Below are 12,982 nucleotides of genomic sequence, written 5' to 3' on the forward strand. Positions count from 1 at the left end.
GTTTGAGGATGGAAAAAAGTCCATATCAAGGTATGATTAAGGTGATTCTTCCTTCCTGAAGATTGTGGCATTCTGGTGGGGCTGGTTGATGGCAATTCTTGGTCTTTAGCTTGTCACATAACAAGGCATATGGTGGCATCTCCAGGTCTCTCCCTTCTCCTCTGGGTTCAACTTCCTGCCTACTGTGGCTTTCTCTATATATATCTGAATTTCATTCTGCTTTTAAAGGACTCCAGTAATAGGATTAAGACCCATTCTGATTAGATGGGCCACATCTTAACTGAAGTCACCTCATCAGAAGGTCCTACTTACAGCAGGTTCACACCTACAGAAATGAATTAGGTTTAAGAACATGTTTTTCTGGGGTACATACAGCTCCAAACCACAACACTCCACCCTCTGGACCCCTAAAAGACATATTCTTTCCATATGCAAAACATTCATTCCATCACAATGTCCCAAAAGCTGTAAGTCAGTTCAGAAACAATGCATATACAAAGTCTCATCAAAATTGGTTATGGGTGTAGTCTGTCCTAGGACACAATTTTCCTCTGTGGACCTGTGAAACCTAGAGAACAAGTTATCTGCTTCCAATATACCATGGCAAGACATGCATAAGATAAACATTTTCATTCCAGAAGGGATAAATTGGAAGGAAAATACAGGTCACAGGCCCCAAACAATACTGAAACCTAGCAGTGCATACTCTATTAGATTTCAAGGTTAAAGAGTCATCTGTGGAATGGAATAATGTTTTGTCTTCTGGGCCTGATGAAGCAGCAGCCCCACCCCCTTCAAAGTGCTTTTGCAGCAGCCATGATCTCCCTGGACAGTAGTGTAAAGGTTTCACCCTCTAGAAGCATCCAGATGGCAGCCAGGCTCTCCTGCAATTGGTGGGGCACTGGGGTGGTGGCCAGACTTTCCACAATCCACTGGGCCACAGGACCCACTCTCTCAGATCATTGAGGTGGCCAGCCATACTTTCCAAAATTCCTAGAGCATAGGCCCCACCTTCTCCAAGCACTGAGGTGACAGCCATGCTCTCCCTGAATGCCAGGACACAGGCCTAACCATTTCTGAGCATTGGGGTAGCAGCACTCTTCCTGAGCATGAATGGAGAAATGGATTGGGTGGGCTGTGGAGTATTTTGGACTATAGCACCTTTTCTTCAAATAGAGCCAGGTCTGCTTTCATCTCTTTTATATATATATTTAGGCTCATGGTAAGATTTTGCTTGAATGATAATAATAGCAAACACTTACATAGTACTTACTTTGATTATCTCATTTAAACCTCACAAGTTATGAGGTATGTGATGTTATCTTCATTATATAAAAGAAGTTCAAGCACAGAGATTTTAGGTAACTTGCTGAAGGCTATACAATTAGTAAGTGGTAGAGCAGGGATTTGAACCTGGGCTGTACTCTTATCTACCACACTATATTGCCTCTACTGGAAGAAAAGGTGGCCCTCTTTTTTTTTTTTTTTTTTTTACAATTTTGAAAACCACTTATCTTGGAAATTTAAGGCACTGATTTGTGGTAAGAAGGTTGAGTGATGTCAGAAATTTTTGCACTGAAATTGTAGTTTTTGTTGTTCAACATTTCATTTATTCTTTAGTAACCAACCCCGTAATTTTCATACACTATCCTGCCACCAGGTGGAAGAAGAGAGTTATAAGTCACACAGAAATCAAAATGTCTACATGTCTTTTTTTTTAATTAAAATACTAATTTAATAACTTAAAAACCTCTTAACATCAACCTTAATTTTTTTTAGAATTCCTATGGAACAGAATTAAAACATTAGATATATAGTCTGTAAAAACCATGTCATATAATAAATGGTTGAAAGAAAGAAGATTGTGTCCCCTTGAGAAAGAAGACTTACGGAGATAAGCTAATTGTCTTCAAATACTTGTGCATCAAATGGTTGTCACTAGGAAGGAGGAAGTGAAGGCAGACTTGCTCTCTTTTGAACTGAAGGGCTGAGCTATAGCCAATATATAAAGGTTATAGGGAAAGCAATTGTTGGCTCATTAAAAGTGAGTGTTTTCATGAAGATCTTTTATTTAATGAAGGAAACTTCCTTATGAGAGTTTTACAATGACCACTATATACTTGGGAAAAAAAGACTTTCTGAGAGATGGTTATCAGGAAAGGCTTCATAAATATTTTTTCTTAGCTGTTATTAGTTGTGTTCTTGAGGACATTATGCCGAGTGAAATAAGAAAGACACAAAAGGACAAATATATGATCTTACTGATTTGAAGCAGTGAGAATAAGCAAACTCATCATCAGAATCTAGAATATAGGTTAGCAAGAGATGGTGGGGTGGGGGTGGGGGTAAGGGAATGGGAAATTAAGGCTAAAATGTACAGGGTTCCTGTTTGTAATGATGGAAATGTTTTTGGTAATGGATGGTTGTGATGACAGCATAACACTGTGAATGCCAATTAAGAATAATGAAATAAATATCTGAATATGATGAAAAGGGGACATGTTAGATTGTATATATGGTAACAGAATAAAAATTTTAAAAAAGATCCATGGAGCCACACTTCACAAACAGCGGACCCCAAGTTAAACCGTGGACTTCAATTAATAGTACAGTTATAAAAACGTGCTATCATCAATTGTAAGAGATGTTCCACACCAAATGCAAGGTGTTGGTGGTGGGTTGGTATATGGGAATCCTGTATTTTATGCATGATTATTCTCTAAACCCACAACTTCTCTAATAAAGCAAAAAATACTCAAAAAAAATGGTTATGGATGAAAACTGTCTCTTCTGAACATAATGACAACATTTATTGAATGCTTATTTTGACATCTCAGATCTATTTCATTTGGGCTTTGGATCCTTACTTCTCAGAGAACCTTTCATTGGCTGTAATTGGTGGCTCAGTGTTCTCCTCTCCGGTGGCCTCTCATGTGTTCTACTCTTTGCCTTCTGATTTAACCTGGAAAACCCAAGAGACTTAATCTTTACACATCTCAGAACACTAAAATCCCACCTCTCCATAAGGAAAAGCGAGAGCATCTAATTTATTTTCCTGTCTGGTTGACTGAGCTCCTTGGTATTCCATCCTTTTTTCTCTGAAAAATTGCTCTCAAATGGACAGAGAGAGATGAGGACTTTTAAAGTGACAGAATCTTGTAAACTAGAAAATGGAACAGAATTTGAACTTTTTAAAATCACAGGGTGTACCTTGGCATATCCCACAGTCTATGCTAGGTGTTCTCCTATTTGGCTCCTTCAAACTCAGGCAAAAAGTTGTATCATTATCTTGGGGAGCACAGTTTTGTTAAATAAAGAATTCTTGTTTCTATGAGGAAAACACACTCTAGTAAAAACTCTTGAAATATGTTCTTCATGATGATGCTGAGAAGAGAGTTGGGATTATAGATGCTGTTGCATCTGTTGTCTCTCCTGATGATACTGAATGATTCCCTCAATTTATAATTTGTCAAATGTCAGTATCCCATGACAGATAGAGGAATATTTTGATGAAATGCTTGTGAAGGATTGGTATCCTATGTGTCAGACTGGAAGCTAGTGGGATTTAAAACAATTTAAGAAATCAGTCTTGGAATGCAATATACAATAGTTTCTAGCTTGAGGAGTCTTCAACATACAGCAGATTCTATTTTATTAGGACACAAGTCCACTCCTCTCCCATCCCACCCTCAGTTTTCTGTTATATATTTTCTTCATATCTCATAAGCACAGACAAATATTACATGTCTCCAAACTCAATGTTAGAAAGGATGAGGAGATATGTCATCATTTTTTAACTAACTGTACTAATGAGCTATGGATAATAATGAGAAATTAATCTCTCAAAGCTCACTCCATTTTAATGAAAGTTCACCCTAACCATAAACCTTTACTTGGAGCTGTTAAACAGCAGTCCACATTTTCTAACTTGGAGTTCACAGCTTTCTTTTCCCTGCCTTCCTTGTAGTCTGGGAGTTAAGTGAGCCAAGAACAGGTCAGGGAAGAAGTAGCCTATGGCCCAACTGATATCTGATTAGTTGAATATTTGATTCAACTTCTCCTGAATGCTCGAGAAATAACTGAATAATCCAAAGAAAACTGCATTAAGGGAGAGATTTACTGTATTTTTATCAGTGGGAGTAAACTAAGGATTGGAAAATAGGGGAGGTGGAGTTATAATAGCTGCTGGAAGTGGTATTCCATTTTTTACATGAGTCAGTTGAGAGAAGCCAGCGGATTCTGAGCTATTTTCACTCTTTTCTGCACCTGTGATAAGGAAACACCTATTAACCTGAATGCTGGGGTGTGGGAAGAAGGAACTCATGGAAGTCTCTGACTAGTGGGATTTTTCAGTGGATTTTTTAGGATTACTTGTAAATTCTGTTTTTTTTCTCTTTTTAGGTTGGAAAATTTTCAAAAACATTGGAATTAGCATAACTATCTTTCAGTGGGGCCCAACTAGGGCAGTACTTACCTTGTAACTACTTTGAGAAGTAGATGGTATATATTATCCTGATTATAAAGATGAGGAAACTGAAATTTGGACACCTTAAGTACTTTTTCCAAGATCACACAACAAGGGGCTGAACCAAAAGCTTTTGCTCTTGCTCTAGCCTCTCTACCACTTGAGGATTATTTTAAACTTTAGGAGCTCCATTTTGGTGTCAGGAACGAGCTAAGTGCTGGAGTTCCTATTTCTCATTTGACTGTGTCCTTCACAATCAGTGGCTCTATTATAGACTATTTGGGGGTGGTTGTTAACTAAAAGACGCAGGAGTCAAGATTGTTGTTTTTAGGGACGTTATAATCTAAGAGGAGGAACAGAATATACACACACATACTGTAGGATATTTTTTAAAAGGACTGACTATGCTCAGTAGACTAGAGCGAATCTCCACACAGTTATGACAGCATTTCTATGCAGGCTTAAGTTCTACTTTCCAAAGGTTCACTGACCACTTAAAGATAAACACCATTTCAGGGATATTTTAAGCAGAAATTACAGTGATTTAACTAAGTTAAATCTGCAACAAATACCATGAGAATACCCAGAGTCATCCCAGTCCTAGCCAACATCGTACTTTTTTGTTCAAGGTATGATGCATCTCAATTCCAGGTGCATTTTGATTCAAATAGTACAAATTTCCCAAAATGTTAGATGTTGAATGCTCATTTTCTGTTAACTTGTGCTATAGAAGCTATTATAAAAATCTTGTGATTAATCCTTTTTAAAAGAGAGCAAATAAACCCTCAATTGAGTTGTTTCTGTAAAGTTAAATCTTTGTCTATTGGACAGCTTATGGTGGAGCATGTTAATAAATTCAATCTCTGGATGGTCTCTCAATTTATTGGAATGGAATTTGAACTTTAGTTCAAATGATGGTCATAAATTCCAATGGCCTGGGGAGGAAAGGAAGGTTATGTGCTGAGAGGGATTATCTTTCCTGGGCAATGTGAGCAGTATAGCTTATGTTTTCCCCTTAATGAGAAATGACAAGTGAAGTAACTTTTGGTGTGTTCTGGATTTCTGAGAAATATCATGGGAATTTAATAACAATTAAATTAAGTCAGGCAATTGAAGCATTTTTTTTACAATACAGAGATTTTATTCTGCTAATTTTTTTTCTTTTTTAAATACAGTTTTATGAAGATATATTCACATACCCTACAATCATCCACAGTGTACAATCAACTATTCACAGTGCCATCATATAGTTGTGCATTCATTGCCAGTATCAGCATTTGAACATTTTCCTTAATCCAAAAAAAGTAAGAAAGAACACCCAAAATATTCCATCCCCCAATCCCACCATATTTTTCATTTAGTTTTTGTCCCCATTTTTCTACTCACCTGCCCAAACACTGGACAAAGGGAATGTGAGCCATGAGGTTTTCACAATCACACAGTCACACCATGTAAGCTACATAGTTACGCAATCCTCTTCAAGAATCAAGGCTACTGTGTTGCATTTTGACAGTTTCAGGTATTTCCTTCTAGCTATTCCAATACACTAAAAACTCAAAAGGGATATCTACAGAAGGCATAAGAATGCCCTCCAGAATGAGCTCTCAACTCCATTTGAAATCTCTCAGCCACTGAAACTTTATTTTGTTTCATTTCTCTTGACCAAAAAGCTTTCTCGATCCCATGATACTGGAACCAGGTTCATCCCCAGGAGTCACGTCCCATTGTTCACAGGGAGATTTACAACCCTGGGAGTCATGTCCCATATAGGCGGGAGGGCAGTGAGTTTACTTGCCAAGTTGGCTTTGAGAGAGAGGCCACATCTGAGCAACAAAGAGGTTCTCTGGGGTGACTGTTCTGCACAACTATAAGTAGGCTTAGCCTCTCCTTTGCAGTAAGAAAGTTCATAAGGGCAAGCCCCAAGATGGAGGGCTCAGACTACTGAATTGTTAGTCCTCAACATTTGTGAGAATATCTGTAATAATCCAGGTATGGAAGTCCAATATTTCCATATTTTCCCCCAGTTACTCAGGGGGCCCTGAAAATATATTTTTATTCTCTGCCCAAATTACTTTGGGATGTATTGGAATTTCACACTAACCTGTACAAATCTACCAGATCTGCCTTCCTATTCAAAGTTCCATGTAATTATGGTTGTGATGGTTAGGTTCATGTGTCAATTAGGCCAGGTGATAGTACTCAGGTGTCTGGTCAAGCAAGCACTGGCCTAACCATTACTGCAAGGACATTTGTGGCTGGTTAATAAACCATAATGCTGGTTTATAAAATCAGTCAATCCGTTGCAGCTGTGACTGATTGCCTCAATGAAGGGTGTGTCTTTCACAATGACAGAATGCAATCCACTGGATTTAATCCAATCAGTTGAAGGCTTTTAATCCAGACAGATAGAGGACCTTCACTTCTTATTTGGCTAACCAATGAAGCATTTCCCGAGTTCATCGAAGTTGCCAGTTCATTTCCTGAGGAGTTCATCAAACACGTTCATTGAAATTGCCAGTTCACTGCCTGAGGAGTTCATCGAACATCTTCATTGGAGTTGCCAGTTTGCAGCCTGCCCTATGGAATTTGGACTTGTGAATACCCACAGTGGTATGAGACACTTTTGTAAAATCTTATATTTATAGATATCTCTTGTTAATTCTGTTTCCCTAAAGAATGCTAACTAATACAACTTGGTACCGAGAGTGGTTCTTGAGAAACAGAATCTTAAAATGGGCTTTTACAATTGGTTTTCTACTCTGATTAGATTCAAAGGCACTTGTATTAGTTAGGGTTCTCTAGGGAAACAGAATCAATGAGAGATATCTATGAATATAAGATTTATAAAATTGACTCATGAAGTTGTGGGTATGCATGAGTCCAAATTCTGTAGGGCAGTCAGCAAACTGGCAACTCCAATGAAGATGTTTGACAAACTCCTCAGGAAATGAGCTGGCAACTTTGATGAACTCCTCCGGAAGTGTTTGATGAACTCCTCGGGAAATGAAATGGCAACATCAACTAACTCCTCAGGAAATGCTTCACTGTTCAGCCAAAGAAGAAATGAAGGTCCTCTATCTGTCTCACTTAAAAGTCTCCAACTGATTGATTGGATTAAATCCAGCCAACTGCATTCTCTCATTGTGAAAGACACACCCTCCATTGAGTCATCAGTCACAGCTGAAGCCGATTGACTGATATTTAAAAAACCAACCTGTTGGTTTATTAACCAGCCACAAATGTCCTCGCAGCAATGGTTAGGCCAGGGCTTGCTTGACCAGAGAGCTGGGTACCATCACCTGGCCAAGTTGACACATGAACCTAACCATCACCGTTCACCCCTTGTCAACTTGGCAGTTATATACATCACCTAAAACCATATTTTATCTCTAAGTAGAGAACAATAACAGACATATATTTCACCTAACAATACTCCACAATGCAGCAGACAACTGGAAATGCACTAAATCTCTTCAGAATAGGGTGCAAGTCCTTGGGTGACATTAACTCTTAAAATTGATTTCCTTTAGCTTAAATACAGCAAAATGAACAGTACAACTGATGCCTTATGATAAGGGGATAAGATGGAGAAGAAAGCAAAGATACTTGCTTTACAGACAAATACAAACATACTCATAAAAAAACAAGGAAATATTCATGCCGTCATAGTTCTCATTTCTGTAACTGGTCACATGGCCATAGTTCATATTTGTCACTACCTTCTTCCATTGTCCATTCCATGTTCACTTTACCCTCGGCAAACACTTCAGCTGGCTGTGGTTCTTTCCATGTTGGGGTGACCCAAACCTTCATTCCTGAAGTTTCTTGGCCATTGGTAGTCCTGCATGGATTGGGGTGTTGCAGCTTTCCATTGACTTTAATCACAGGGCATGGTAGTACTAAGAGATGCCCTAGGAGATCGCTTGTATTCCAGGAAAACTCTTCTTTACTTCCATTGTGTAGTTGCAGTGCTATTTCTCCTGGATAGTCAGGATCAATCACCCCAGCCAGTACAATAATCCCCTTCCTTGGCTGTTGATTCAGAGGCATAAGAAGCCCAAAGTGGCCAGGTGACAGTCTTAACTTCCAGTTCAATGGGATAATTGTTGTGTTTCCTGGTGGAAGCACTCCTCCTTTTGGAACAAAGACTTGTAGACCAGCAGAGCTTAATCTTGCAGGGACAGGAAGAAAAAATTTACCTAGTGGATCACTAGGAATGATAGTGAGTGGTGCCACTCCTGTTTCCACCCGATTCCTGGACCTGTGAGTCTTGGCTATGGGAGAAACAGCACCATAGAGTGGATGCTGATTCAGAGCATACACAGTCCCCTGGAGAACACTCTCCCAGCCCTGCAAGGTATTGCTACCTAGTTGGCACCATAATTGAGTCTTCAACAGGCCATTCCACCTTTCTCTCAACCCAGCTGCCTCTGGATGATGGGGAAGCTGGTAAGACCAGAGAATTCCATGAGCATGTGTGCATTCCCTCACTTCATTTGCTGTGAAATGGGTTCCTTGGTCAGAAGCAATGCTGTGTGGAATACTATGATGGTGGATAAGGCATTCTGTAAGCCCACGGATGGTAGTTTTGGCAGAAGCATGTCATGCAGGGAAGGCAAACCCATATCTGGAGTATGTGTCTATTCCAGTAAGAACAAATCACTGCCCCTTCCATGAAGGAAGTGGTCCAATGTAATTAACCTGCCACCAGATAGCAGGCTGATCACCTTGGGGAATGATTCCATATCAGGGACTGAGTGTGGGTCTCTGCTGCTGGCTGATTGGGCACTCAACAGTGGCTGTTGCCCATTGGACAATGACAGGAGTTGCTGGGGAAAGAGGCTGATTGGTATCCACCAAACAGATCATTTTATCTACTTGGTTATTAAAAACTTCTTCTGCTGAAGTTACCCTCCGGTGAGCATTCACATGGGACACAAATATTGTCATGTTTTTTTGCCCACTCAGAAAGGTATATCCACATACCCCTTCCCCAGACTTTTTTGTCAACAATCTTCCAATCATGTTCCTTCCAAGTCCCTGACCATCTGGCCAAACCATTAGCAACAGCCCATGAACCAGTATCCAAATGCACCTCCGGCCAGTTCTCCTTCCAAGAAAAGTGAACAACCAGGTGCACTGCTCAAAGTTCTGCCCACTGGATTTCCTCTCACCACTGTCCTTCAGGGACATCCCAGAAAGGGGCTTCAGTGCTGTAGCTGTCCACTTTTGTGTGGTGCCTGCATGTCTTGCAGAACCATCTGCAAATGAGGCCCGAGTTTTCTCTTCCTCAGTCAACTGATTGTAAGGAACTCCCCAAGATGCCATAGCTGTGGGCTGGGAAAGAGAAGGTAAGGTGGAAGGAGTAGGGGCCATGGGCATTTGGGCCACTTCCTCATGTAACTTACTTGTACCTTCAGGACCCACTCAAGCTCTATCTCATATATACCATTTCCATTTTATGATGGAGCACTGCAGTGCATGCTCAACTTTATGGCTTGGTGGGTTGGACAACACCCAGCTCATGATAGGTAACTCAGGTCTCAAGGTAACTTGGTGGCCAGTGGTTAAGCATTTTGTCTCTACTAAGGCCCAGTAGCATGCCAACAGCTGTTTCTCAAATGGAGAGTAGTTATCTGCAGAGGATGGTAAGCCTTTACTTCAAAATCCTAAGGGCCTCCATTGTGATTCTCCTATAGGAGCCTGCCAAAGTCTCCAAACGGCATCTCTATTTACCACTGACAATTCCAGCACCTTTGGGTCAGCTGGATCATGTGGTCCAAGTGGCAGAGCAGCTTGCACAGTAGCCTGGACCTGTCACAGAGCCTCATCTAGTTCCAGTCCCCACTCAAAACTAGAAGCTTTTCTGGTCACTCAGTAAATCAGTCAAAGTAGCACACCCAAATGAGGAATATGTTGTCTCCAAAATACTAAGAGGCCAACTAAGCACTGTGCCTCTTTTTTGGTCATAGAAGCGGCCAGAAGTAACAGCTTATCCTTCACCTTAGAAGGGATATCTCAACATGCCCCACACCACTGGACACCTAGAAATTTTACTGAGGTGGAAGGCCCCTGTATTATTCTTGGGTTTATTTCCCATCCTCTGCCATGCAAATACCTTACCAACAAATCTAGAGTAGTTGCTACTTCTGGCTCACTAGGTCCAATCAACATGATATCATCAATATAATGGAGCAGTGTGACATCTTGTGGGAGGGAGAAACAATCAAGATCCCTGCGGACATTATGACATCGGGCTGGAGAGCTGATATACCACTGAAGTAGCACAGTGACTGTAAACCGCTGGCCTTTCCAGTTGAATGTGAGCTGTTTCTGGTGGTCCTTACTGACAGCAATTGAGAACAAAGCATTTGCCAGATCAATAGCTGCACACCAGGTACCAGGGGATATGTTGATTTGCTCAAGCAATGATACCACATCTGGAAGAGCAGCTGCAATTGGAGTAAACACCTGGTTAAATTTATGATAATCCACTATCATCCACCAAGAACTATCTCTTCTGCACAGGCCAAATAGGAGAGTTGAATGGGGATGTGGTGGGAATCACCACCTCTGCATCCTTCTAGTCCCTAAGAGTGGCATTAATCTCTGCAATCCCTCCAGGAATCTGGTATTGCTTCTGGCTTACTATTTTTTCTAAGCAGGGGCAGTTCTAGTGGCTTCCACTTGGCCTTTTCCACCATAATAGCCCTCACTCCATGAGTCAGGGAACCAATGTGGATTCTGCCGGTTGCTGAGTATGTCTATTCCAATTATGCATTCCGGCACTGGGGAAATAACCACAGAATGACTCTGGGGACCCACTGGACCCACTGTGAGATGGACCTGAGCTAAATCTCCATTGATCACCTGACTGCCATAGGCCCCAACTCTGACTGATGGACCAGAGTGACGTTTTGGGTCTCCGGAATTAATGTCCTTCTGAACCAGTGCAAATAATCCATGAAATATCTGATCATTTCCTTTTCCTCAATGCACAGTTACCCTGGTAAAAGGCTGTAAGTCACCCTGGGGAAGGCTGGGAGGAAGATTAACAGTGTAAATTTTTGGCAATGTAACAGAGTCCTTCCCCAAGGGTACCCAGCCTTCCCTTCATTCAAGGGGATCTGGATCCGTAAACTGTCTCAAGTCTGGGAATTGATTGCGGGGCCGTGACTCTCTGTCTTTGTAATTCTAGGGAGACTTTTGTTCAATTGGCCTAGAATTCTTCTGCCTATATAGTTCAAACAAGAATTTAGTCAGCTGCCCATCAGTTTTACTACTTTGTACTCCAGGATCTACTAGCCAACACCATAAGTCTCTGTGAGTAATATTATTTTGATTGCTGCTTTAAGCCTGTTTTCCATTATGATAGCCACACCCACCTTGTCTGTGGCAATTAACTGCAGCCACTTGGCTTCTGCTGACTCGGGACCCAATTATCCCCAATGTTTTTAAGGATTCCAGTTCAGTGACAGCAGTTTCTACAGTAATATCTGACTTACAGAGAAGGGCGACTGCAGAGCTCTTCAGGGATGATGGAGCTAGTCTCACAAATTTATTGCTCACAGTCCTGGTAAAAGATGTGTCCTCTGGAAATTCCAGGGGTGTGTGAGCAGGTCTTCCATGATGAATCCACTCTAACATTCCAATCTCTCTAAGCCTTTTAATCCCCTCCTCCACATTATACCATGGCAGTTCTGGCATTTCAACCTCAGGTAATGCCGGCCAACTTTTGATCCATGTTTCAGCCAACCACTCAAACAAACTGTTAACACCCTTTCTAACCCCTCAAGCTACAACATTGCAGAATCTCTGCTTAGTGGGCCCATATCAGTAAATTCAGCCTGATACAACCTTGTATTCCTTCCTCTATTATCCCATGCTCTTAATATCCTTTCCCACACATTCCCCTGTTTTCTGTCTGTATGCTTTGTTAAACTCATACAGTTCTTTTGGAGTATAGCATACTTCCTCATGGGTCACACTTTGTACTTCACCCTTTGGGGCCTGTTGGGACTTTATTCTAGTTATAGGTCTTGAAGCAAAGAGTGACATGACACTGACAGTCCATGGTGTGAGTTGGCAATGGAGGTACACAAAATATCACCATTTGATTCTCCATTTGATTCCTTGTATGAAGCAAGGCTCCTGGTGACAGTGTTTTTGACACCTTAACAGATTTTTGCAGAGTTAAGAAGTATAATGATGTTGGCTGGTTTATCTTAGATATGCTGGATAAAGTTATAAGAGAAAGGGAGGAACTAAAGGTTTCAAATTTGAAACTTAAGCACTGTATGACAGATGTAAAGGTTTCTAGGTGTGCCCTGAAAGAAAATCTTATTTCCTGTTGCTGCAGAGTTGCGATTTCTAAATACCAGACCCAGATTCTCGTGCAAGGAGCAGATTTCCAACATAAACTAAAATCTCAACCTCAGTGTGTCTGCTGTTAAAGTAAAGGCATTGATTGGAAAAGAATGGGATCCTGAAACTTTGGATGGGGACATATGGATTGAT

Source organism: Choloepus didactylus, chromosome X (genome assembly GCF_015220235.1).
Source record: "Choloepus didactylus isolate mChoDid1 chromosome X, mChoDid1.pri, whole genome shotgun sequence".
Lineage (NCBI taxonomy): Eukaryota > Metazoa > Chordata > Mammalia > Pilosa > Megalonychidae > Choloepus > Choloepus didactylus.